The sequence below is a fragment of the Scyliorhinus canicula genome, chromosome 8, assembly GCF_902713615.1.
Source record: "Scyliorhinus canicula chromosome 8, sScyCan1.1, whole genome shotgun sequence".
Classification (NCBI taxonomy): domain Eukaryota; kingdom Metazoa; phylum Chordata; class Chondrichthyes; order Carcharhiniformes; family Scyliorhinidae; genus Scyliorhinus; species Scyliorhinus canicula.
In genome coordinates, this window is record NC_052153.1 from 2910364 (window position 1) to 2936584 (window position 26221).

General features: G+C 48.7%; 1 protein-coding gene and 1 long non-coding RNA gene across 3 annotated transcripts in view; one reads left to right on the forward strand and one right to left on the reverse strand.

Moving 5' to 3' along the window:
* Nucleotides 1-1189: 1189 nt before the first annotated feature.
* On the reverse strand, nucleotides 1190-7466 carry LOC119970056. The gene is made up of 2 exons (XR_005461535.1): nucleotides 7092-7466; nucleotides 1190-1536 (listed from the first exon to the last, which is right to left on the reverse strand). It is a non-coding gene; the product is annotated as an uncharacterized LOC119970056 (long non-coding RNA).
* The window catches only part of LOC119970054 (MOB kinase activator 3B), a 148719-nt gene continuing 129659 nt past the window's right edge, over nucleotides 7162-26221 (forward strand). The window contains exon 1 of one of the 2 annotated variants that reach the window (XM_038804013.1): nucleotides 7162-7284. The gene's annotated coding sequence lies outside the window, so the exon portion shown is untranslated. Of the gene's footprint in view, nucleotides 7285-23540; nucleotides 23656-26221 lie in introns of those variants that run through there. The other variant, XM_038804016.1, reaches the window with a different exon arrangement.

Consider the following 26221-nt stretch of genomic DNA (forward strand, 5'->3'; position numbering starts at 1 on the left):
ATACTTAGGAACATTATTTTTAAATGGGAATCTATTGTACTTACAGAACTAGTTTATTTTGTGATAGTGAAGAAGAGGGATTTTTAAACTATGCTTGCAACCTTCAATCACGGAATAGTGTCAGGGTGGAGGGTGCAACGCATAAGCTAGGGGATCAGGTAATAAGTGCAAGTTGAGCACCACTTCTCGCACCAGTACTGTCTCTCCTCCCCAGCTAGTTCTTCGGAAAGTGAGAATTGGAGCTTTAATTGTTGAATAGACAACACTTATTGTTTTATAGACTGCACACACTTATATAAAGGGGATGCAAGTGGCACTGTGGGTATGAAGTGATTGTAGAACACAGTAAAATTGGAATTGAAGAAGTCATGACTTGTTTTCCAGTTTTTGAGACAACATCGGAACAGAACACTAGTGTCCCATTCCATAGGCAGTATAAAGAGTCAATCCTCTCTGCTTCCTGATTGGCTCCAGAATACACTGCTCAAAACATTGTCCCAAATATACACCATGACCTCATTTCCAGGCAAACTTTTCCCATCTGTTTTGCCCAATCTACATGTGCATTAAAGTCACCCATGATTATTGTGATATCTTTCTCACATGCCCCATGTATTCCTTCCTGCATACAGTGTTCCACAGTGTAAGCACTGTTGGATTACCTATAAACTATTCCCACAAGTGACCTCTTCCCTCTGCTATTTCTTATCTCTATCTAAACTGATTCAACATCTTGCTTTTTTGAGCTGAGGTCATCCCTTACGACGACTAAGACATCCTCATTTAGGAGAGCTACTCCACCATCTTTTCCTAGCTTCCTGTCTTTTTGAAATGTTAAATATCCTTCAACATTCAGGTCCTAGCCTTGGTCACCTTGCAACCATGTCTCTGTAATGGCTATCAGCTCATTCATAGTTATTTCTATCCGGCTAAAAATTCATCCATTCAGATACAGAGCCTTTAACTCTGTCGTTTGACCATTTTTGCAATCAGCATTCTTTTCTTGATCAATGACACGACCAAAGTTGGATGTTCATTGAATTACTGTTGGTTGCATGTTGCCATTGTAGAATGGTTGCCATGCCTGGCTTCCTAACAGCAGTAATTTTTAAGCTCAAAAGTAACCTTATGTGAAGCATTGTGACGCATTTATGTGAGATGTGACCATGTACTGTTGAAATAAAAACAATTTTGCACTAAGGAGAAGTTTATTTATTCGAAAAACAAAATAATTAAGAAATATGAAAAACAGATTCATTGGTTTACATCCCACAACATCCCATAACATCCCACATCCCACAACATCCCACAACATCCCATAATTGCTGTCAATCAGGAAATGGAAGGGAGGGAAGAAAATTACAATCACCAAGGAAGTGGTACTGAGAATATTATTGCAGCTGCAGGCTGACAAGTCCCCAGGTCCTGATGGACTTCATCCATGGGTCTTAAAAGAAATGGCTGGTGACATAGTTGATGAACTGGTTTTAATTTTCCAATATTCGGGGAAGATTCCATTAGGTTGAAAAATAGCTCCTTTATTCAAAAAGAGAGGGAGACAGAGAGACAGGCCAGTTAGCTTAACATCAGTCATAGGGAAAATGTAAGAAGATATTTTGCAGACATTATAAGAGGCCATATAGAAAAATCCAAGGCAATCGGGCAGAGTCAACATGGTTTTGTAAGGTTAGCACGGTGGCGCACTGGGTAGAACTGCTGCCTCATGGCGCCGAGGTCCCAGGTTCAATCCCAGTGCTGGGTAGTGACAGTGGTCCGTGTGGAGTTTGCACGTTCTCCCCGTGTTTACGTGGGTTTCGCCCCCACAACACAAAGATGTGCAAGATGGGTGGATTGAACATGCTAAATTGCCCCTTAATTGGAAAAAATGAATTGGGTACTCTAAATTTATTTTAAAAACACATGGTTTTGTGAAAGGGAATCATGTTTAACCCATTGCCATTGACACCCTGGAAGGTCAATTCCAGTTAATGTCTTTCTGAAGTTCTTTCTGAAGTTCAGGTTTTTATTTTGATATTTCTTTCTTCTAGGCTTCATAGAATCCCTACAGTACAGAAGGAGGCCATTCAGCCCAACGGGTCTGCACTGACCCATTGAAAGAGATATGGCTCCTGCCATATCCCTGCAACCCCATAACCCCACCTAACCTGTACATCCCTGGACACTTAAGGGGCAATTTATCACGGCCAATCCACCTAACCTGCACATCTTTGAACTGTGGGAGGAAACCGGAGCACCCGGAAGAAACCCACGCGGACAAGGGGAGAAAGTGCAAACTCCACACTGACAGTCACTTAAGACTGAAATTGAACCCGGGTCTCTGATGCTATGAGGCAGCAGTGCTAACCACTGTGCCACCGTGTCGCCCCTGAGATGATTTTCTCTGGCAAAGTTGTCTACTTTTCTGCAGCCACAGCATCGTTTCAGGTTTGTTGCAAAGTGTCATGTGAGAGTACCTTTAAGAAATGGGTGTTTATTAGTGATGTCAGAGAGTGGGTGGAGCTGGGCTGTCTGTCAGCTTTTTACTTTTGTTTTAGACTGTTTGCTGCAGTGTGTGTTTTTAGTTTCATTTTCAGAGCTGGACAGCTGCAGTCACAGCCAGAAGGTGTATGAGTCTCTCTCTCTGTAATCTAAAGAATGTAAATCGATCTTTTGGTGATTTAAAACTAATAACTGCTCTCAGTAGTGACTTTATCCTGATGTGCTTCTGTTAAAAGTTTGTTTTTTATGTCTTCTGGATGTTAAAAGGACAGCTTACCGATTATTTAGAGTTGTATTCTTTGGGAGTTGTATTTGAATTAATGGTTGCTAAGATGTTCACTATGTTTTAAAAAGGTTAACTTGAGTTCATAGAATAAACATTATTTTGCTTTAAAAAATACTTTTCCATTTCTGCTGTACCACACCTGTAGAGTGGGCCGTGTGCTCCCCATACCACAATCTAGTAAAAGTTGTGGGTCAGGTGAACTCCATGATACACTTTGGGGTTCTCTAAACCCTGGCCCACAACACAAAGGTTGTGCTGGGCACTCACTAATTTCAGAATAATGGAGCGGTTCTTTCACTCCAGCAAGGAGGAGAGAGAGAGAGAGACAGTGTTCCTTTCACTTCAAAGGTCTAAACAATTATGCTAAGTTCTCTCAGAAAGCATCCCACAGGAACCAATCAATGGCCATTTTCAGGGGAACACTGTCCCTGGACAATCCACCAGTTTCCAGTTAACCAATCAAACCAACTCCCTCCCAAGCTGGTTCCTAAGATCCACTCGGTGCCGAGGAGTCTGGTTTCTCCTTTCCAAAATACAAAACCTGGGAACACAGTGTCCTGGCATGCAGGTTGCTTCAACTTTGAGTCTTGTGCTTAAAGGCACATCCCGATTATGGGCCCACAGACCAAAATAATCAAATAAGATAAAAGGAAATAAACAGGAAGGCCTCTTGGACAATTTATTGGAGTTCTTTGAAGAAGTCACATGTGTTGTGGATAAAGGGGAACCAGTGGATGTACTGTACTTAGATTTCCGGAAGGCATTGGATAAGATGCAACATTAAAGGTTGTTGCAGTAAATAAAAGTTCATGGCGTAGGGGTCATCATATTGACATGAGTTGGAGATTGGCTAGCCAACAGGAAACAGAGAGTAGGTGTAAATGGGTCATTTTCTGCTTGTCGGGATGTAATGAATAGCGTTCCACTGGGATCAGTACTGGGGCCTCAACATTATATAACTTATTTAAATGACTTGGATGAAAGTATAGTTGCTAAATTTTCTGATGGAGACTGGAAAGATAATTGTGCACAGGACAGATGAAGGCTACAAGAGGATGGTGATAGGTTAAGTGGACAAGGATCTGGAGAATGGAGTGTAATGTGGGAAAATGTGCAATTGGCCATTTTTGCAGGAAGAATAAAAACTAACCCTATTATCTAAATGATGAAAAGTTGCAGAACTCTGACGTGCAGAGGGATCTGGGTGTCCTAGTGCATGAATAATAAAAGGTGTATACGGATACAGCAAGTAATTAGGTGAGCTAATAGAATATTATTGTTTATTTGTGAGGTAAATTGAATACAAAATTAGGAAAGTTATACTTTGGTTACACAGTGCATTAGTGAGACCACGGGCGGAATTCTCCGCTCCCGCGTGGAATCGGGAAGGCCGTCGTGAATTCAGCCGTGTTTCACGACGACCTTGAAGGCTGCACCTCGCACCTTATTCACCCCCACCCGGGGGGCTAGGTGCGGCGCTCTGTAACTCTCGGCCGCCGGGCCTTGACACTTACATCAAGGCGGCGCGCCGAGAATGACGTGACGGCGGCGCGTAAGTGACGTCAGCCGCGCATGCGTAGGTTGGCCGGCTCCAACCCGCGCATGTGCGGCTGACGTCACGACGACTGACGGCTGCAACCCACGCATGCGCGGTTGCCCTCCGCTGCCCCGCAAGATGTGGCGGCTTGATCTTGCGGGGAGGCGGAGGGGAAAGAGTGCGTCATTTGGAGACGCCGGCCCGACGATCGGTGGGCACCGATCACGGGCCAGTCCCCTCCCGAGCACGGCCGTGGTGCTTACTCCCCTCTCCGCCCCCACAAGCCACAAATGAGCATTTGGCGCCCATGTTCACGACGGCAGCGACCAGGTGTGGTTGCCGCCGTCGTGAACCGGCCGGGAACGTCAGGCCGCTCGGCCCATCCGGCGAGCGGCGATTCATCCGAGCGGGGGGTGGGTGAATCACGGGGGGTGCCAGGGGGGCGTGTCATGAGTTGCCCGGCCCTCCCGCGATTCTCCCACCCGGCGTGGGGAGCGGAGAATCACGCCCCACATCTGGAGAACTGTGAACACATTGGTCACCTTAATTAAGATACTAGACTAATACCTGGAATGGGCAGGTTGTCTAACAAGGACAGATTGGACCAGTCAGACTTGTATCTATCGGAGTTTAGGAGAGTAAGAGGTGACTTGAATTTTTTTTCTCTCACAGGACAGTGAACATCTTCCTCAAAAGGTGTTGGAAGATGAGTCGTTGAATATTTCAAAGGCGGGTTAGATAGATTCTTGATAAGCAAAGCGGGGGTGATAGTTTATCAGGGTTGAGTGGGAATATGGAGTTAAGATTACAATCAGATCAACTATGATGTTATTGAGCGGCAGAGCAGGCTCGAGGGGCCGAGTGGCCTATTCCAGCTTCTACTCTGTACGTTCGTACTAACTGAATTCCATTTTTATTGTGTGAGAATGCTGGATTATGTTGCAGATTTCTGGTAGCCATTTTACACAATTCTGTTCATGTTTTACATGAAAACTGCAAATCTATGGCCATGGTGACAAGTTTCAGGGTTTACAGTTTCCAAGATGAGCTCTCTAGTTACTTTATGACACTAGTTTCCACAGACAGAGGAATAATACTTGATGCCGATGGGAACTGATTGCTATATCAGTGGACCGTCACCAGAAATGGACACAGTCTTCAACAGCAATTGCTTCACTTGCTTTTTTAAAAAAGTGTGTGCAGGTTTCAAACGTTCGAGATGATTGGTCATCTTTCTTTTTCATGGATCTATTTTGCGAACAGACTGACCTGTTTACAATGACCTTGTAACCCTAGCGGGGAAAAGCCACAACTTTTAATTCCAGAAGCTGTTGATTTCTGACAACACATTTTTTCACAAGTAAAATCGCCCCCCCCCCCCCTGAAATTATATGGGCCTGACTGCAGTTAAAGGTTCTCCGTGTTGCATCTTCAAAGAAATTAAACGCAGAGAGGATGCTATTTGTAATTCTTAGATTAATATTTCTGGGATGTGGCTTTTGGGTGTTTGTGGGAACTCCAGTGGCCTGCTCATGTAATTTCCCACTTGCCCTACAGGAGGCAGACAACACTGATCGAAATCCAGGTCAGACTCAGTTGGGTCAGAAGTCTCATTAATTCATTTCCTACAATGTGGAAGATTGGTGGCAGATTTGGAGTGTCTAGTCTGTCATGGGTGCAATTGAGAACTGAAGTGACAGGGATAAACACAGTGGCAAACCACAGGGACTCCTCTCCTGCCTTTGACATGGTCCACCTTTGCCTCTGCCAACCAGGACGTTCGGCCAGTGACACCTGTTTAACATTTTAAATTACTTATCACATATTCATTCACTCACTGTTGGAGATTCTGCCCCCAACCCTGACTCAGGCTCTTCATGTCCTAAGAATTTTTGGCATTAAAAAAAAAATCTCCGAGCCTCCCACTTGGGTGCTTGGCTGATGCTCCCCTGTTTATGCCCTTTAATTACAGTCGCCACCAGCTCATATCATTCTGCAGACACCATCCCCCTCCACCCATCTCTCACCCATCAGGGTTTCTGTACAAGCCTTCAGTACAAAGCCAGCCTGAACCTCCCCACAGCAAACCCCCACCAGGGAGAGGGTAAAGATGACTCTAGCCCTGTGCCAACAGGTTCAGCTGATGGTGTCCCGGTACATTGAGAGCCGGGGGAATAACTGGGCTTTGTGCAGCCCTGCAGCAAACACTGAGGGAGAGGGAGGTGGAGCTGCCCCACACTGATAGGCGGCCCCTGCTCCATGGAGTGGAGATGCTGCTGAATATCCAGGGCAGCCTCTTGCTGTTCATTGTGTGGCAGACAGACAGAGAGGCACAGACAGAGTCACAGAGAGGCACAGAGAGACACACAGAGAGACACAGGGAGACAGAGCGGCACAGGGACACAGACAGAGACACACAGAGAGACACACAGAGAGGCACAGACAGAGTCACAGAGAGGCACAGACAGAGTCACAGAGAGGCAAAGAGAGACACACAGAGAGACAGAGAGGCACAGAGAGAGAGACACAGAGAGACAGAGAGGCACAGAGAGGCACAGACAGAGTCACAGAGAGGCAAAGAGAGACACACAGAGAGACAGAGAGGCACAGAGAGAGAGACACAGAGAGACAGAGAGGCACAGAGACACACAGAGAGACAGAGAGGCACAGAGACACAGAGAGAGAGACACAGAGAGACACACAGAGAGGCACAGAGACACACAGAGTCACAGAGAGACAGACACAGAGAGACAGGCTGCCTTTACAAACCTCCCAGTCTGTGTTGCCCATAGCCCACAACGTTCAGCTTCATTCCTGGCGTTAATTCAGCCCCCAGAACTGGAGCAACAGGAAGGTTTGCAGTTGGAGGAGTGTTTGTAATGCGGCTGGTGCAAGATCTAAAGAAGCATCTCTCCCAGGTCGCGGTGATTGATTAATCCCGGTCCCTTCCACCCAGGACTCGGTAAGAACCATCCAGCCTTCATTATCCGCTAACTCTCGACCTGGCTGCTGCTGTGTTTTGTTGTTCCAACAACCTGTCTGGAAGTGTTGTGGATTTATAAACACGGCACTTTCTGTTTCCCCAGACAGCAGCAAGTTTTAGACTCTGTTTAAAGCCATATGTGAGAAGCACTAGCTGCTGGTGTGAATGTGTGCTGGGTAGCTGAGTGTGTGCTGGGTAGCTGTGTGTGTGCTGGGTAGCTGAGTGTGTGCCGATGTGAGTGTGTGCTGGGTAGCTGAGTATGTGCTGGGTAGCTGAGTGTGTGCTGGGTAGCTGAGTGTGTGCCGATGTGAGTGTGTGCTGGGTAGCTGAGTGTGTGCCGATGTGAGTGTGTGCTGGGTAGCTGAGTGTGTGCTGATGTGAGTGTGTGCTGGGTAGCTGAGTGTGTATTGGGTAGCTGAGTGTGTGCTGATGTGAGTGTGTGCTGGGTAGCTGAGTGTGTGCTGGGTAGCTGAGTGTGTGCTGGGTAGCTGAGTGTGTGCCGATGTGAGTGTGTGCTGGGTAGCTGAGTGTGTATTGGGTAGCTGAGTGTGTGCTGGGTAGCTGAGTGTGTGCTGGGTAGCTGAGTGTGTGCTGGGTAGCTGAGTGTGTGCTGGGTAGCTGAGTGTGTGCTGGGTAGCTGAGTGTGTGCTGGGTAGCTGAGTGTGCGCTGATGCTGAGTGTGTGCCGATGCTGAGTGTGTGCTGGGTAGCTGAGTGTGTGCTGGGTAGCTGAGTGTGTGCTGGGTAGCTGAGTGTGTGCTGGGTAGCTGAGTGTGCGCTGATGCTGAGTGTGTGCCGATGCTGAGTGTGTGCTGGGTAGCTGAGTGTGTGCTGGGTAGCTGAGTGTGTGCTGATGTGAGTGTGTGCTGGGTAGCTGAGTGTGTATTGGGTAGCTGAGTGTGTGCTCATGTGAGTGTGTACTGGGTAGCTGTGTGTGTACTGGGTAGCTGAGTGTGTGCTGATGCTGAGTGTGTGCTGGGTAGCTGTGTGTGTACTGGGTAGCTGTGTGTGTGCTGATGCTGAGTGTGTGCTGGGTAGCTGAGTGTGTGCTGATGTGAGTGTGTGCTGATGTGAGTGTGTGCTGATGCTGAGTGTGTGCTGATGTGAGTGTGTGCTGATGCTGAGTGTGTGCTGATGAGAGTGTGTACTGATGCTGAGTGTGTGCTGATGTGAGTGTGTACTGGTGTCAGTGTGTGCTGGGTAGCTGAGTGTGTGCTGGGTAGCTGAGTGTGTGCTGATGTGAGTGTGTGCTGATGTGAGTGTGTACTGGTGTCAGTGTGTACTGGGTAGCTGTGTGTGTACAGGGTAGCTGAGTGTGTGCTGGGTAGCTGAGTGTGTGCTGATGCTGAGTGTGTGCTGGGTAGCTGGGTGTGTACTGGGTAGCTGAGTGTGTGCTGATGCTGAGTGTGTGCTGGGTAGCTGGGTGTGTACAGGGTAGCTGTGTGTGTACAGGGTAGCTGAGTGTGTACTGGGTAGCTGTGTGTGTACAGGGTAGCTGAGTGTGTGCTGATGCTGAGTGTGTGCTGGGTAGCTGGGTGTGTACAGGGTAGCTGAGTGTGTACGGGGTAGCTGAGTGTGTGCTGATGTGAGTGTGTACTGGGTAGCTGAGCGTGTGCTGGGTAGCTGAGTGTGTGCTGGGTAGCTGAGCGTGTGCTGGGTAGCTGAGTGTGTGCTGGGTAGCTGAGTGTGTGCTGATGTGAGTGTGTGCTGGGTAGCTGAGTGTGTGCTGGGTAGCTGAGTGTGTGCTGATGTGAGTGTGTGCTGGGTAGCTGAGTGTGTGCTGGGTAGCTGAGTGTGTGCTGGGTAGCTGAGTGTGTGCTGATGTGAGTGTGTGCTGGGTAGCTGAGTGTGTGCTGGGTAGCTGAGTGTGTGCTGGGTAGCTGAGTGTGTGCTGATGTGAGTGTGTGCTGGGTAGCTGAGTGTGTACTGGGTAGCTGTGTGTGTGCTGATGTGAGTGTGTGCTGGGTAGCTGAGTGTGTGCTGGTGTGAGTGTGTGCTGATGTGAGTGTGTGCTGATGCTGAATGTGTGTTGATGTGAGTGTGTGCTGATGTGAGTGTGTACTGATGCTGAGTGTGTGCTGATGTGAGTGTGTACTGGTGTCAGTGTGTGCTGGGTAGCTGAGTGTGTGCTGGGTAGCTGAGTGTGTGCTGATGCTGAGTGTGTGCTGGGTAGCTGAGTGTGTACAGGGTAGCTGAGCGTGTGCTGGGTAGCTGAGCGTGTGCTGGGTAACTGAGTGTGTGCTGGGTAGCTGAGTGTGTGCTGATGCTGAGTGTGTGCTGATGTGAGTGTGTGCTGGGTAGCTGTGTGTGTGCTGGGTAGCTGAGTGTGTGCTGGGTAGCTGAGTGTGTGCTGGGTAGCTGAGTGTGTGCTGGGTAGCTGAGTGTGTGCTGATGTTGAGTGTGTGCTGGGTAGCTGAGTGTGTGCTGATGTGAGTGTGTGCTGGGTAGCTGAGTGTGTGCTGGGTAGCTGGGTGTGTACAGGGTAGCTGAGCATGTGCTGGGTAGCTGAGTGTGTGCTGGGTAGCTGAGTGTGTGCTGGGTAGCTGAGTGTGTGCTGGGTAGCTGGGTGTGTGCTGATGTGAGTGTGTGCTGATGTGAGTGTGTGCTGATGCTGAGTGTGTGCTGATCTGAGTGTGTGCTGGTTAACTGAGTGTGTACTGATGTGAGTGTGTGCTGGGTAGCTGTGTGTGTGCTGGGTAGCTGTGTGTGTGCTGATGTGAGTGTGTGCTGATGTGAGTGTGTGCTGATGCTGAGAGTGTGCTGATGTGAGTGTGTGCTGATGCTGAGAGTGTGCTGATGTGAGTGTGTGCTGGGTAGCTGAGTGTGTACTGGGTAACTGAGTGTGTACTGATGTGAGTGTGTGCTGGGTAGCTGTGTGTGTGCTGGGTAGCTGTGTGTGTGCTGATGTGAGTGTGTGCTGATGCTGAGTGTGTGCTGATGTGAGTGTGTGCTGATGCTGAGTGTGTGCTGATGTGAGTGTGTGCTGATCTGAGTGTGTGCCGATGCTGAGTGTGTGCTGATGTGCGTGTGTGCTGATGCTGAGTGTGTGCTGATGTGAGTGTGTGCTGATGTGAGTGTGTGCTGATGCTGAGTGTGTGCTGATGTGAGTGTGTGCTGATGTGAGTGTGTACTGATGCTGAGTGTGTGCTGATGTGAGTGTGTACTGGTGTCAGTGTGTGCTGGGTAGCTGAGTGTGTGCTGGGTAGCTGAGTGTGTGCTGATGCTGAGTGTGTGCTGGGTAGCTGAGTGTGTACAGGGTAGCTGAGCGTGTGCTGGGTAGCTGAGCGTGTGCTGGGTAACTGAGTGTGTGCTGGGTAGCTGAGTGTGTGCTGATGCTGAGTGTGTGCTGATGTGAGTGTGTGCTGGGTAGCTGTGTGTGTGCTGGGTAGCTGAGTGTGTGCTGGGTAGCTGAGTGTGTGCTGGGTAGCTGAGTGTGTGCTGGGTAGCTGAGTGTGTGCTGATGTTGAGTGTGTGCTGGGTAGCTGAGTGTGTGCTGATGTGAGTGTGTGCTGGGTAGCTGAGTGTGTGCTGGGTAGCTGGGTGTGTACAGGGTAGCTGAGCATGTGCTGGGTAGCTGAGTGTGTGCTGGGTAGCTGAGTGTGTGCTGGGTAGCTGGGTGTGTGCTGATGTGAGTGTGTGCTGATGTGAGTGTGTGCTGATGCTGAGAGTGTGCTGATCTGAGTGTGTGCTGGGTAACTGAGTGTGTACTGATGTGAGTGTGTGCTGGGTAGCTGTGTGTGTGCTGGGTAGCTGTGTGTGTGCTGATGTGAGTGTGTGCTGATGTGAGTGTGTGCTGATGCTGAGAGTGTGCTGATGTGAGTGTGTGCTGATGCTGAGAGTGTGCTGATGTGAGTGTGTGCTGGGTAGCTGAGTGTGTACTGGGTAACTGAGTGTGTACTGATGTGAGTGTGTGCTGGGTAGCTGTGTGTGTGCTGGGTAGCTGTGTGTGTGCTGATGTGAGTGTGTGCTGATGCTGAGTGTGTGCTGATGTGAGTGTGTGCTGATGCTGAGTGTGTGCTGATGTGAGTGTGTGCTGATCTGAGTGTGTGCCGATGCTGAGTGTGTGCTGATGTGCGTGTGTGCTGATGCTGAGTGTGTGCTGATGTGAGTGTGTGCTGATGTGAGTGTGTGCTGATGCTGAGTGTGTGCTGATGCTGAGTGTGTGCTGATGTGAGTGTGTGCTGATGCTGAGTGTGTGCTGATGTGAGTGTGTGCTGATGCTGAGTGTGTGCTGATGTGAGTGTGCTGATGTGAGTGTGTGCTGATGCTGAGTGTGTGCTGTGTGTGCTGATGAGAGTGTGTGCTGTGTGTGCTGATGCTGAGTGTGTGCTGAGTGTGTGCTGATGCTGAGTGTGTGCTGAGTGTGTGCTGATGCTGAGTGTGTGCTGATGTGTGTGCTCTGATGTGAGTGCGTGCTGATGCTGAGTGTGTGCTGATGTGAGTGTGTGCTGATGCTGAGTGTGTGCTGATGCTGAGTGTGTGCTGATGCTGAGTGTGTGCTGATGCTGAGTGTGTGCTGATGTGAGTGTGTGCTGATGTGAGTGTGCTGATGTGAGTGTGTGCTGATGCTGAGTGTGTGCTGTGTGTGCTGATGAGAGTGTGTGCTGTGTGTGCTGATGCTGAGTGTGTGCTGAGTGTGTGCTGATGTGAGTGTGTGCTGATGCTGAGTGTGTGCTGATGTGAGTGTGTGCTGATGTGAGTGTGTGCTGATGCTGAGTGTGTGCTGGGTAGCTGTGTGTGTGCTGGGTAGCTGAGTGTGTGCTGGGTAGCTGAGTGTGTGCTGGGTAGCTGAGTGTGTGCTGGGTAGCTGAGTGTGTGCTGATGCTGAGTGTGTGCTGGGTAGCTGAGTGTGTGCTGATGTGAGTGTGTGCTGGGTAGCTGAGTGTGTGCTGGGTAGCTGGGTGTGTACAGGGTAGCTGAGCGTGTGCTGGGTAGCTGAGTGTGTGCTGGGTAGCTGAGTGTGTGCTGGGTAGCTGAGTGTGTGCTGGGTAGCTGGGTGTGTGCTGATGTGAGTGTGTGCTGATGTGAGTGTGTGCTGATGCTGAGAGTGTGCTGATCTGAGTGTGTGCTGGTTAACTGAGTGTGTACTGATGTGAGTGTGTGCTGGGTAGCTGTGTGTGTGCTGGGTAGCTGTGTGTGTGCTGATGTGAGTGTGTGCTGATGTGAGTGTGTGCTGATGCTGAGAGTGTGCTGATGTGAGTGTGTGCTGATGCTGAGAGTGTGCTGATGTGAGTGTGTGCTGGGTAGCTGAGTGTGTACTGGGTAACTGAGTGTGTACTGATGTGAGTGTGTGCTGGGTAGCTGTGTGTGTGCTGGGTAGCTGTGTGTGTGCTGATGTGAGTGTGTGCTGATGCTGAGTGTGTGCTGATGTGAGTGTGTGCTGATGCTGAGTGGGTGCTGATGTGAGTGTGTGCTGATCTGAGTGTGTGCCGATGCTGAGTGTGTGCTGATGTGCGTGTGTGCTGATGCTGAGTGTGTGCTGATGTGAGTGTGTGCTGATGTGAGTGTGTGCTGATGCTGAGTGTGTGCTGATGCTGAGTGTGTGCTGATGTGAGTGTGTGCTGATGCTGAGTGTGTGCTGATGTGAGTGTGTGCTGATGCTGAGTGTGTGCTGATGTGAGTGTGCTGATGTGAGTGTGTGCTGATGCTGAGTGTGTGCTGTGTGTGCTGATGAGTGTGTGTGCTGTGTGTGCTGATGCTGAGTGTGTGCTGAGTGTGTGCTGATGCTGAGTGTGTGCTGAGTGTGTGCTGATGCTGAGTGTGCTGATGTGTGTGCTCTGATGTGAGTGCGTGCTGATGCTGAGTGTGTGCTGATGTGAGTGTGTGCTGATGCTGAGTGTGTGCTGATGCTGAGTGTGTGCTGATGTGTGTGCTCTGATGTGAGTGCGTGCTGATGCTGAGTGTGTGCTGATGTGAGTGTGTGCTGATGCTGAGTGTGTGCTGATGCTGAGTGTGTGCTGATGTGAGTGTGTGCTGATGCTGAGTGTGCTGATGTGAGTGTGTGCTGATGTGAGTGTGCTGATGTGAGTGTGTGCTGATGCTGAGTGTGTGCTGATGCTGAGTGTGTGCTGATGTGAGTGTGTGCTGATGCTGAGTGTGTGCTGATGTGAGTGTGTGCTGATGCTGAGTGTGTGCTGATGTGAGTGTGCTGATGTGAGTGTGTGCTGATGCTGAGTGTGTGCTGTGTGTGCTGATGAGTGTGTGTGCTGTGTGTGCTGATGCTGAGTGTGTGCTGAGTGTGTGCTGATGCTGAGTGTGTGCTGAGTGTGTGCTGATGCTGAGTGTGCTGATGTGTGTGCTCTGATGTGAGTGCGTGCTGATGCTGAGTGTGTGCTGATGTGAGTGTGTGCTGATGTGAGTGTGTGCTGATGCTGAGTGTGTGCTGATGCTGAGTGTGTGCTGATGTGTGTGCTCTGATGTGAGTGCGTGCTGATGCTGAGTGTGTGCTGATGTGAGTGTGTGCTGATGCTGAGTGTGTGCTGATGCTGAGTGTGTGCTGATGTGAGTGTGTGCTGATGCTGAGTGTGCTGATGTGAGTGTGTGCTGATGTGAGTGTGCTGATGTGAGTGTGTGCTGATGCTGAGTGTGTGCTGTGTGTGCTGATGAGAGTGTGTGCTGTGTGTGCTGATGCTGAGTGTGTGCTGAGTGTGTGCTGATGTGAGTGTGTGCTGATGCTGAGTGTGTGCTGATGTGAGTGTGTGCTGATGTGAGTGTGTGCTGATGCTGAGTGTGTGCTGGGTTGCTGAGTGTGTGCTGGTGCTGAGTGTGTGCTGGTGTGAGTGTGTGCTGATGCTGAGTGTGTGCTGATGCTGAGTGTGTGCTGATGCTGAGTGTGTGCTGATGCTGAGTGTGTGCTGGGTTGCTGAGTGTGTGCTGATGCTGAGTGTGTGCTGATGCTGAGTGTGTGCTGAGTGTGTGCTGAGTGTGTGCTGATGCTGAGTGTGTGCTGATGCTGAGTGTGTGCTGATGCTGAGTGTGTGCTGGTTGGGATGGGCCTTACACACCGATAGCTCTTTGTGCTTCAATAAAACAACAGCTCAGCTCATTCATGTTGACTTGAGTTCAACATTTAACTTTTGGCTTTCACAAAACAGCAAGATTTTCACAGGAATTCAGGTGAAAATTCAGGTTTGATGGGATTCATTTGAGCAGATAGCTGTGGACTGGCGGGTTTGTGGCAGGAGGGAGAGGGGGCAGTGATGATGTGATCCCTCAGAGGGAGAGACAGTCCCTCAACACAATCATTCTACATCAGACTGGCAGCTTGGAGCCTGAGTAACTGTCACCTTGTCCAGCTGGCCTTCCCTCCCGACGGCAGATGCTCTAATGAGGGCAAATAATAGTCACTGTCAGGATTCTCCTGTGGGAAACTTAATCCAATCTGTTGCTTCTTGTCCCTGAATAAATGAGTTTCTCTGCGGCGTCCTACCCAACCTCCCGCCTCTCACTCCCATGAAGACATTGACTAGTTTTATGGCTGTGCAGTTGTTGGCTCTCATTTTATATGTTGACATTCACCATCTGTTGCTCGACAGTGACCCTGTCACAGGGGGCATCACAGCCAAGCCCAGCCCTCTCAGTGGGCTTGGGGGACACTGGCTTTACATCCGGGCTCACTGGGTAGCAATCAGAACAGGGGTCCTTGCTGATATTCAGATTGAACAAAGCACTTTCCAAACACACGGTCACAGAACAGTGATCAATGGAATTTAACCCTGAAAAGTGCGAGGTGATGCATTTTGGCAGGACTAACAAGGCAAGGAAATAATAAACAATCATAGAATTTACAGTGCAGAAGGAGACCATTTGGCCCATCTAGTCTGTACCAGCCCTTGGAAAGAGCTCACTGCTTAAGCCCACACCTCCACCCTATCCCCGTAACCTGGTAACCCCACCTAACATTTTTGGTCACTAAGGGCAATTTAGCATGGCCAATCCACCTAACCTGCACGTCTTTGGACTGTGGGAGGAAACCGGAGCACCCGGAGGAAACCCACGCAGACACGGGGAGAACGTGCAGCTGGGAATCGAACCCGGGACCCTGGCGCTGTGAAGTAACTGTGCTAACCGCTGTGCTACCGTGCCGCCAATGAACCGTAGGGCACTAGGATACACATAGGGCCAGAGAGACATGTTCATAGATCCCTGAAGACAGCAGGACAGGAAGATAATGTGGTTAAAAAGGCATTTGCAGAGGTATAGAATATAAGAGCAGGGAGGTTATGGTGGAGTTGTATAAAACTTTGGTTTGGGCACAACTAGAGTACTGTGTGTGGTTCTGGTCACCACACTATAGGAAATATGTGGTTGCAATGGAGAGGATGCAGAGTGGATTCTCCAGGATGTTGCCTGGGCTGGTGCGTTTCAGCTATGAAGATAGTCTGGATAGGCTGGGGCTGTTTTCCTTGGCGCAGAGAAGGCTGAGGGGGGAACTGATACAAGATTATGAAGGACATAGACAGGGTAAAGAATAAGAAACATTTCCCCTTGGTAGCGGGGTCAATAACCAGAGGGGAAAGATTTGAGGTCAGGGGTTGGAGGTTTACAGGGAGTTTGAGGAAAAACCTTTCCACCCAGAGGGCGGTGGGAATCCGGAACTCGCTGCCTGAAAGGGTGGGAGACGCAGGAACCCTCAACATTTAAGAAGCATTTCGATGAGCTCTTGAAACGTCAGAGCAGACAGGGCTATGGACCAAGTGCTGGAAAATAGGATTGGAATAGATCGGTGCTTGATGGTCGGCACAGACACGGTGGGCCGAAGGGCCTCTCTCTGTGCTGTAAAACACTGACCCTATGACCATTTAGAAGGAAGAGGTCAGTAGGCCCATAGGAACCCCACCACCTGGAGGTTTCCCTCCAAGCCACTCACCACCGTGACTGGGAAATATATCACCGTTCCTTCACTGTCGCTGGGTCAAAATCCTGGAACTCCCTCCCTAACAGCACAGTGGGTACACCTACACCTCAGGGACTGTAGTGGTCCAAAAAGGCAGCTCACCACCAACTTCCTTTTTTAAAAAATTTAGAGTACCCAATTCATTTTTTCCAATTAAGGGGCAATTTAGCGTGGCCAATCCACCTACTCTGCACATCTTTGGGTTGTGGGGGCCAAACCCACGCAAACACGGGGAGAATGTGCAAACTCCACACGGACAGTGACCCAGGACCGGGATCGAACCTGGGACCTCGGCGCTGTGAGGCTGCAGGGCTAACCCACTGTGCCACTGTGCTGCCCCCACCCCCATCTTCCTGAGGGCAATTTGGATGGGCAACAATGCTGACCTGCCTAGCGACGCCCACATCCCACAAAAGAAGATTTTTTAAATGCGCAAATATTTGCAAATTGAATCATCGTTGAGGATTACATCACCACGATTTCAATTAGATTTCAAAATGTTCTGAGGTGCATGTGTTGTGGAATAAGGGGTGGGATTCTCCCATTCGGCGGCAGAGTATCCATTGCGTTTCACGATGGCGTGAACGGGCCGCTGGGAGTACCGATTCTGGCCCCTAGAGGGGGCCAACACGGCACTGGAGCGGTTCACGCCGCTCCAGCCTCCCATCCCGGTGCGAACTGTGCTCCGCGGGATCCACGCATGCGCAGTGGCGCCGGCACCAACCTGCGCATGCCAGGTGGCCTCCCTCAACACGCTGGTTCCGGTACAACATGGCGTGGGAGTTCAGGGGCTGGCGCGGAAGAAAATAGGCCCGGGGAGCGAGAGGCCGGCCCACCAATCGGTGGGCCCCGATCATGGACCAGGCCCCATCGGAGGCCCCGTCCCTCCCCCCCCGTCCGCTCCCCCCTCCCACAGGCCGTCCCCCGACCCTCACGCAGAGTTCCTGCCGGCTGCGACTAGGCGTGGACGGCGCCGGCGTGACTCTGCCTTTTTAGAGAGGCCGCTTGGCCCATCCAGGCAGGAGAATCGGCGGCCCAGCCGCGTACAGCGACCCGCGACGCGCTGGCGCCAATGGCGCCGATTCTGCGCTCCATGGAGAATCACGTGTCAGTGTCGGGGCAGCGTTGCGCGGCTGCGGGGATTCTCCGGCCCGGTCCCAGGCTGGGAGAATCCTGCCCGAGTTATCTAAGTTTAAGTCCGAGGATAAATTATTCCAACAGCTTGTCTCATTGAAACATAGAAAATAAAAGCAGGAGGAGGCCATTCGGCCCTTTGAGCGCGCTCCGACATTCATTATGATCATGGCTGATCTCACAATGCCCAAGTTTCTCAAACACAGAAGATGGATGGCGGGGGTGCACTCGTACTGCCCACACCAGCCATTCTCCAAATTCTCGGTGAGACTCAGTCGAGTGTCAAATTCAGTGCAGTTTTATTCTGCGTCGTACCCCCAACTGCTGATTTTGTCAAACATACTTTGTGAAATAACCCAGATGGTGGAGGTGGGGGGAATGTTTATGTCAAAGATAGGAATGTGCAAAGAAAGAACTTGCATTTATATAGCACCTTCTGAATTGTGTCACATTTAATGACTGTCTTTTCAAAGTGCAGTCACTGTCAGGGCTGGGCCTGGTTGTGATGCCCCCAGTGACCGAATAGTCGGTCACTGTCTCGCAACGCATGGTGAATGTCAACATATAAAATGGTAGCCAGCAACGGTACAACCAGACAACCCAGCAACGTCTTCATGGGGGTGGGCGATTGGGTAGGATGCCACGGACAAACCCAGCGACACGGAGCAACAGATTGGATTAATTTCCCCACAAGAGAAACCTGAGCAGTTAATTTACAGACCACAAGATTCCTACAATTGGTTTGAAAAATTATTAATCGGTATTAGTTGCGGTGTTTGAAGGAGAGGCACAAGTAAAACTCTTCACTCTTCTTCAAATAGTGCCAGAGGATATTTGCTGCCTTCATGTTCAGATCCTTGGCTTAACATCTGAACCAAGCAATGGTACCACTCACTCTTAAATGATGCATTGCAATGACTAGATTATGGGCTAAAGGTTTGAACCGTAACTTTCTGATTGAGGAGAAGAATGTGACTGATTGAACCAAGCTAACAGCAGCAGGTTATTTTGATGTGCTATAAAGTTAGTTTAATACTTTTTATGACTTTTTTGTTAAATAAAGAAAACTACCATGACCCAGTCGACTAGTCACCACTGAGTGATGTAGCTTCATGCCTGGGTTTATGCCGTTAGTTGATGTCAGCCTGTGTGACGGAGGGGCACCAGTGTTGTCCTGGGTATCTGGGGATTAACAAGGAGATTCGGCACAGAACATAGAACATACAGTGCAGAAGGAGGCCATTCGGCCCATCGAGACTGCACTGACCCACTTACAGCCCTCACTTCCACCCTATCCCCATAACCCAATAACCCCTCCTAACCTTTTTGGACACTAAGGGCAATTTAGCCTGGCCAATCTGCCTAACCTGCTCGTCTTTGGACTGTGGGAGGAAACTGGAGCACCCGGAGGAAACCCATGCAGACACATGGAGAACGTGCAGACTCCACACAGACAGTGACCCGACAGGGAATCGAACCTGGGACCCTGGTGCTGTGAAGCCACAGTGCTAGCTATGTGCGCTACTGTGCTGCCCAATGTGGGGGTTAAGGGAATTCCAGGAAGGTTTTGCCTCCGGACTACTTTCTGCAATAATCTGCGTGTAGTCCCGGCTGCTGTAGAAACGATACTTTCCAGTGTCCACTGGGCTCTTCCCGAACATGAATCACTCTAATTGGGCCGGGCAAGACAAAAATAGAAATGAAACTAATTTGTAAACTACTTGAAAACTCAAGATGACATCATTCCGCCACTAATTCCATTCTTGAAATACATTTTACAAGGACTATTATTAGGGGTGTGATAACAGGGCACTTCGAAAATTATAGACTGATTAGACTTTTTAGATTTAGATTTATTGTCATGTGTCCCGAGGTACAGTGAAAAGTACTGTTCTGTGCACAGTCCAGACAGATCGTTCCAGACATGAATAGACAGGACATACGATAAATACACGAGGATACATTTTTTTTTTTTTTTTCTTTTTTTTTTTATAAATTTAGATTAGCCAATTATTTTTTCCAATTAAGGGGCAATTTAGCTCGGCCAATCCACCTACTCTGCACATTTTTGGGTTGTGGGGGCGAAACCCACGCAGACACGGGGAGAACGTGCAAACTCCACACGGACAGTGACCCAGAGCCGGGATCGAACCTGGGACCTCAGCGCCGTGAGGCGGTTATGCTAACCACTAGGCCACCGTGCTGCCCTTCACGAGGATACATAAGGAAATTATATAAACATAGACAGTGGGTGAAGTATACGGTATATAGTGCTACAAACGTAGAGAAAATGTGTAGAGAGGTCAGTTCAGTCCATAAGAAGGTCGTTCAGGAGTCTGGTAACGGCCGGGAAGAAGCAGTTTTTGAGTCTGTTTGTGCGTGTTCTCAGACTTCTGTATCTCCTGCCCAATGGAAGAAGTTGGAAGAGTGAGTAAGCCGGGTGGGAGGGGTCTTTGATTAGGCTGCCCGCTTTCCCAAGACAGCGGGAGGTGTAGACAGAGTCAATGGATGGTTTGTGCGATAGACAGGACTGTTTTACGACTCTCTGAAGTCTCTTATGGTCTTGGACTGAGCAGTTGCCATACCAGGCTGTGATGCAGCCAGAGAGGATGCTTTCTATGGTACATCTGTAAAAATTGTAAAGAGTCAATGTGGACATGTCGAATTTCCTTAGTTTCCTGAGGAAGTATAGGTGCTGTTGTGCTTTCTTGGTCGTAGCATTGATGTGGGTGGATCAGGACAGATTTTTGGTGATGTGTATCCCTAGGAATTTGAAGCTGTCCATCTCCACCTTGGCCCCGTTGATGCTGACAGGGCTGTGTTCAGTACTTTGCTTCCTGAGGCCAATGACCAGCTGCTTAGTTTTGTTGACATTGAGGGAGAGATTGTTTTTTTTTAAATAATTTTTATTGGAATTTTTTACAGAAAATATAACAAACAATGAAAAGCAACAATATAACCCCCTAATAACTGTAACACCCCCAAAACCGTATCAACGCATGTATCACACCCCCCCCCTCACCCCCCCAAACCCAGTAAACAACAAGAAAAAAAAAGAAGAAAAAAAAAGAAAACTTAAAAATAAATTAAAATTAAAGAGGGAGAGATTGTTGTCATTGCACCATGCCACTTAATTCTCTCTCTCAGGATCTCGCTTCTACCTGGCCCATCATAGAATCTTTTCCTTCTCGACAAATTTGTGGAACTGCACAATCACCGCCCGTGGTGCCCCCCCCCCCCCCCCCTCCCCCAAACTCTCAGTCTCTGCCTTGAAGGCCTGTGGGCGCTGTCCACCTCTGGGGCCTTGTCCATCGCTCCCTTCTCCACCAGCCGGGCCAACATCCTTGACACATATTTTGTGACGCCTGTTCCCTCCACACCCTCTAGCAACTCCACAATCCATAGGTTCTGCCACCTGGACCTGTTTTCATGCTCCTCCCCCTGCACCCTCAGCGACTTACACAGGTCACCCAGGACCCCACCTCCACCTCCAGGGACACAATCTGATCGCTTTGGTCGGACACCACCTTTTCCACCTCCCGTATCTTCGCCCCTTGTGCTTCTCTACACAGTCCATCGATCCTAGCAGAGGCGGTACTGCTCCCTTGATGGCCTTCGACCAATCACAGTGCACCTCCTTCCTTTGCTGACGAATTCTATCTTTGATGAAGATCATCAGCTACTCCATCTGGGCCTTTCCCACCGGTGTCCACCCATCCCCCTCCACCATTCTCACAATTGTTGCTGCACCACAGGTTCCCACCAAATCCTTACCCAGGTCTATGACTGTTTATTGCTGAATCTGGTAGCCTTGATGTACCAATCTTGGGGATAACCTCTCTCTCTGCACCTTCTGCACCACCTTCCTGCCAGAGTTACCCCGCTAACGGGTATAAAATGCCCAAACCAATGCCTTCGAGCCGGAGCAGCCCTGTGTGCGACCATTCACTCCATGGCCACCAAGTTCTCTATCTCTCTCTGTACTCTGACTCATCGTTGGTCGAGATTCAGCCCACTACGGTCACGTCATCAGCAAACTTGTAGATGGAGTTGAAGCCAAATTTTGCAACACAGTTTTGTGTGTATAGGGGGTATAGCAGGGGACTGAGCACGCAGCCTTGTGGGGCCCCGGTATTGAAGACTATCGTGGAGGAGGTATTCTTACTGATTGTGATCTGTGGGTCATTAAGTTGAAGATCCAGTTGCAGAGGGAGGAGCCAAGTCCTACGTTTCGGAGGTTTGATCTGACCTTGGCTGGGTTATGGTGTTGAAGGCGGAGGTGTAGTCAATGAATAGGAGTCTGGTGTAGGAGTCCTTGTTGTCGAGATGCTCCAGGGATGAGTGTAGGGCCAGGGAGATAGTATCTGCTGTTAACCGGTTGTGGCAGTATGCGAATTGCAGTGGATCAGGGCAATCTTGATTAAGTAGCATTGTAGAGATCTACCATGTGGATTTAGTGAAGAGCTTGCGAACACTAAAACTCAGTAGAAATTTGAGTTAAAACTTCTTGGGTGCAAATAAGAATTGTTTATTGCCTCTATTTGATTACAATTGAGAGTCATTAAATCTTATTCTCTATTGAGTCCGGCTAGCAAAAAGGACTTAAAGAGAAGCAACTTGTACACAATTTAACTTACAAAATAATACAGAAATGGTTTCTTGCTGACGGCAAAACAGCTTGCATTTACTTCAAGAGTTAGAGTGGAAAAGTGAAAGTATGAAAAATAGAGACAGCGAATAGTTTAGATCAAAGTATAGGATGATTCTGGAATAAAGATGGTCGTACAGACCCTTATGGTTATACAAAATCATATCAGTGTTTAGCCATCTATCTCCACCCCTATGTAATCCTAATTGCTTTGTGTTAGAATCAAATGAGTTTGATTTGATGGTTAGCTGTCAATCTTTAATGTGCAACATTAGTTTTAAATGTTTCATGTTTCAATACTTGTGCGTGTTATGGAATGTGATTCTGTGCTGTTATCACGACCAGCTTAAACTGGTCTTCTGCTGACTTAGCTGTTATCTGTATTGTGAACAATGGTGCCTTCATATTACTATGCCGTTGCTATGGTGTTGCTATGTCCTTGATCTGATAAATGGTACAGCACAAGTATAGCGTCAAACTGTCTTGCAAATGTATTTGTTGCTCAGTAAAAGTGCTGTTTTAATCTACAATGGAATTATGCTGTTTCATGCTGTTTTGTGTCTGTATGTTTTGGGGTGGCCTGAGGTTATGCGTCAATGTAAAATGGTCATTTAAAGACTGGAGTTTAATATTTACGCTAAATAGCTATCTTTTACTTATCAGGTGTATTAGAAAATAGTTGGTTTCTACAAGCATCAATACAGATTTATTAAAGGGAAATCATGTTTGACAATCTGTCAAATCTGAGTTTCTTGAGGATGTAACAACAAGGGTGGATAAGGGGGAATGAGTGGATATGGTGTCTTTGGATTTTCAAAAAGCTATCTGTAAGGGGCCACACAAGACGTTATTCGAAAAAATGAAGGCTCTGGGGATGGGAGTAATATTGAAACATGGATTGAGAATTGGTTAATGGACACAGAGTGAAATAAACAGCATGGGATTTTACTGACCTGTTTGTGGGTGTTTCTCGCGAATCACATAACTATCAATTCTTTTTCAATCAACCTAACAGTATTGTCTCACAAATCAGAACGTTGCTAAATGTGTGAAATATAGTGAGAACCAGACACAGAAAAACTGAAACAAAACTGTTTACAAAGTAACACGGTGTCAGTGGGAGATTACTCGAAAAGCCTTTTATGATGCCGGGAAACTACCGGACCAACTCTCCATAGTATTTTAATGATTAGTGAAACTCTTTTCAACAATTACGGACAGTAATCTCTGCTCCCATTTTGTTTCCCTTTACTTTGCAATTTGGGTTTTAATCTTGTTCTTGTTGCTGCACTCGGATGGCAGCTGTTCATCATTCTGCCATTCATACCTCCTCAAGGCATATCTTTTATTTCTTTTCATGTCCCTTTGCCCCGACATCACTAACATTCTTTGCCACTTAATCACTCCACGCCTCCGCCAATCGCGACCCTCCCTTTTTCTCAGCCTCTGCTGCTCCAACCTTTCACCTGCTAAAAATCTTTGATGTCTCTAACTTTTCCCAGACTGGTGGAAGGCTGCACACCTGAAATATTGGGCGCGATCTAACGGCCGAGTTGCTCCTGTCGAGGAACCTGCCGTGCAGGCCGGGTAGATTGTGGTTAGATCCATAACCGTCCAGGACGCAGAGCGGTTTGCGATCGAATTGGCCTGCTCTCGGAAGCCGCCGAAACACGGTGAGAACCCAATAATCACCAAATAAGGCTAATCTCCATCTTATTAACAAGGTGGCCACCCAATCTAATTGCCTCTTTATGTCACGATATGTCACGCAGGCGCGATTAGTACTGGTCTACACAAGCGTGAACCATGCGTCATGACATCTAGGGGGGGGTCTTCCAGGCCATTAGAGGTCCTGGGATGGTTGGCGACAGGGAAAGGTGGCCCCCTAGCTCTCCCCCTGACACCTGGGCACCTCGACACTGCCACAGTGGCACTGCCAAGGTGCCCAAGCGACATTGCCTGGCTGGCAGGAGCAGTGCCAGAGTGCCAGGCTGGCACTGCCAGGGTAGCACCCCCCCACCCAAAGGACACTCACCTGTGGGCCTCCAATCCCCTGGGAGACCCCCTCATGTGCAGTTCCGTCTGTTCCCTGTTTGTGGGGACCAGCACTCACCCGAGGTCTCCGAGGTAAAGGGGATAGATCCCACTCCTCGGGGAAGTCAGGAATCTGCACGTTGAAGTGAGAGTAGCTGTCTCGCTCTAATATGCAGATTTGTAAAAAATTATCCTGCCCATTGTGGGTGGGATTTACATCGCAACGTATTGTGAGATCTCGTTAGCTTTCGCATGGTGTTGCGAGCCAGCTAGATCCTGGGAGGGGGGTCTCCCAGATTTTATTGGCCACACTGTGCCGTGGCGAGCTGCTTTTCGGATGCAGCCCGGCCATTGGATCGCGCCCTATATGTGGTTAAATAGTGGCGGGGAACTCGCGACAGAGCCGGGGGGAAACTCCCAGACAAACTCGGAAACTTAGAAACTTTTTCATTGGATCGCGCCCAGTAACTCCGTTTCTCCCTCTACAGATGCTGCCTGGCCAGCTGAGCACTTCCAGCATTTTCTGATTCTATTTAAGATTTTCAGCATCTGCAATATTTTGCTTTCATATCTTTAATATTTGCTTAAATTGAGGCAGCGAAACTTTAAGTCTGCGTTTACATCAGGCTTCTAGCCGGGCAGAATCACATTCACGTTAGCCAGCGTGGAGTATTATCTTTGTCCTGGAATGACCAATGTGCTTGCTCAGATACAGAAGCAAAGAGCTCTCTTTAAACCATTTTAAAAAGTCAATCGAGAGCAGGCATTGGAGAATCTTGGCTTGCTAAAGACAAAAATGAGGTGAGGTGCAGTTAGAAAGTTCTTGAGTTTAATAGACAGCTCCGTATTTTGTACCAAGTTTGTAATCACTTCAGCTTTCCACTGCAGGTGGTGTCTGCTACAGGAACTCTCGATTTGAATCTGTCAGGGCCTGACTCCAGATTCACATGGTTATTTCAGAGTTGGTGCAAACCCAAAATTATTGTGTTCCAAGACTGGACTTGCAGTGTGAACTCACAGTGATATTATAATTAATAGCATGGGGGCTGGTTTGGCTCAGTTGGCTAGGCAGCTGGCTTGTGATGCAGAGCAAGGCCATGCAGCGTGGGTTTAATCCCCGTACTGGCTGTGGTTATTCAGAAGGCCTCACCTTACCTGAGGTGTGGTGATCCTCAGGTTAAATCACCACCAGTCAGCTCTCCCCCTCAAAGTGGAAGCGTCATCGAGGACTTTACCTTATTCACTGTTAAAAGGCAAACTCAGACTTTGAAAGCCCAGAAGCATAGCGGTAAATGAGACAGCAGGGATCCAGGCTCCAATTAATGATTTTGGTACTCGAGTTCATTTACATGGGGACATCTTTCCATAATGGCAGAATGACATCTCATCGTGTAATGACTTGTGGCAGAGTGATTGGGATCGGCACAGCCTGCTATCCCACACAGGCAGAGTTTTCAGCACCTCTTGTCACGCAGTGGAGTGAAAGTGTGCAAATACTAGATACAGATCACACCCTCACTGAGCACAATTTACCCCATTCGCATTGAGTTAAAAAGCAGGACTCAATCGTTCCAGGCCAAAGCAACGCTGAATGGAAATCATGAACTTACAAGAGTAGAAATCAACCGCCAATTCCTCTCCATTTTGGTGGCGCAGGAATATAGGAGTTAGATGCAGGAGTGGGCCATTCAGCCCTTCAAGACTGACCCACCATTCATGGTTAATCTGGTTGGGCTCTCAACTCCATTTCTCTGTCTGTCCCCCACAATCCATCTCCTTTGCCTATCAAAAATCCATCGGACTCAGCTTTGAATAAAGTGACTGACCCAACCTGCACGGAGAGAATTCCTCAGATTAACGATCCTCTGGGAGAAACAAAACTCTCCAACTATCTGCCTTAAACTGTGTCCTCTGGGTCTAGTCTACCCCACAAGGAAAAATATCCTCCCAGTATCCATCCTATCAGATACCCTCAGGATCTTCTATGATTCAATAAGATCAATTCTCATTCTTAAACTCCAGTGAATATTGGCCCAAGTTGTTCTACAAAAGATGAGCTCTTCATCTCAGGAATGAGTCGAATGAATCTTCACTGAACAACTTCCAACGTAATTGTATGTTTTTCACATAAGGAGACCAAAACCGCACACAGTATTCCAGATGTGGTCTCACCAATGACCTGTACAGCTTACCGAATTTTATATT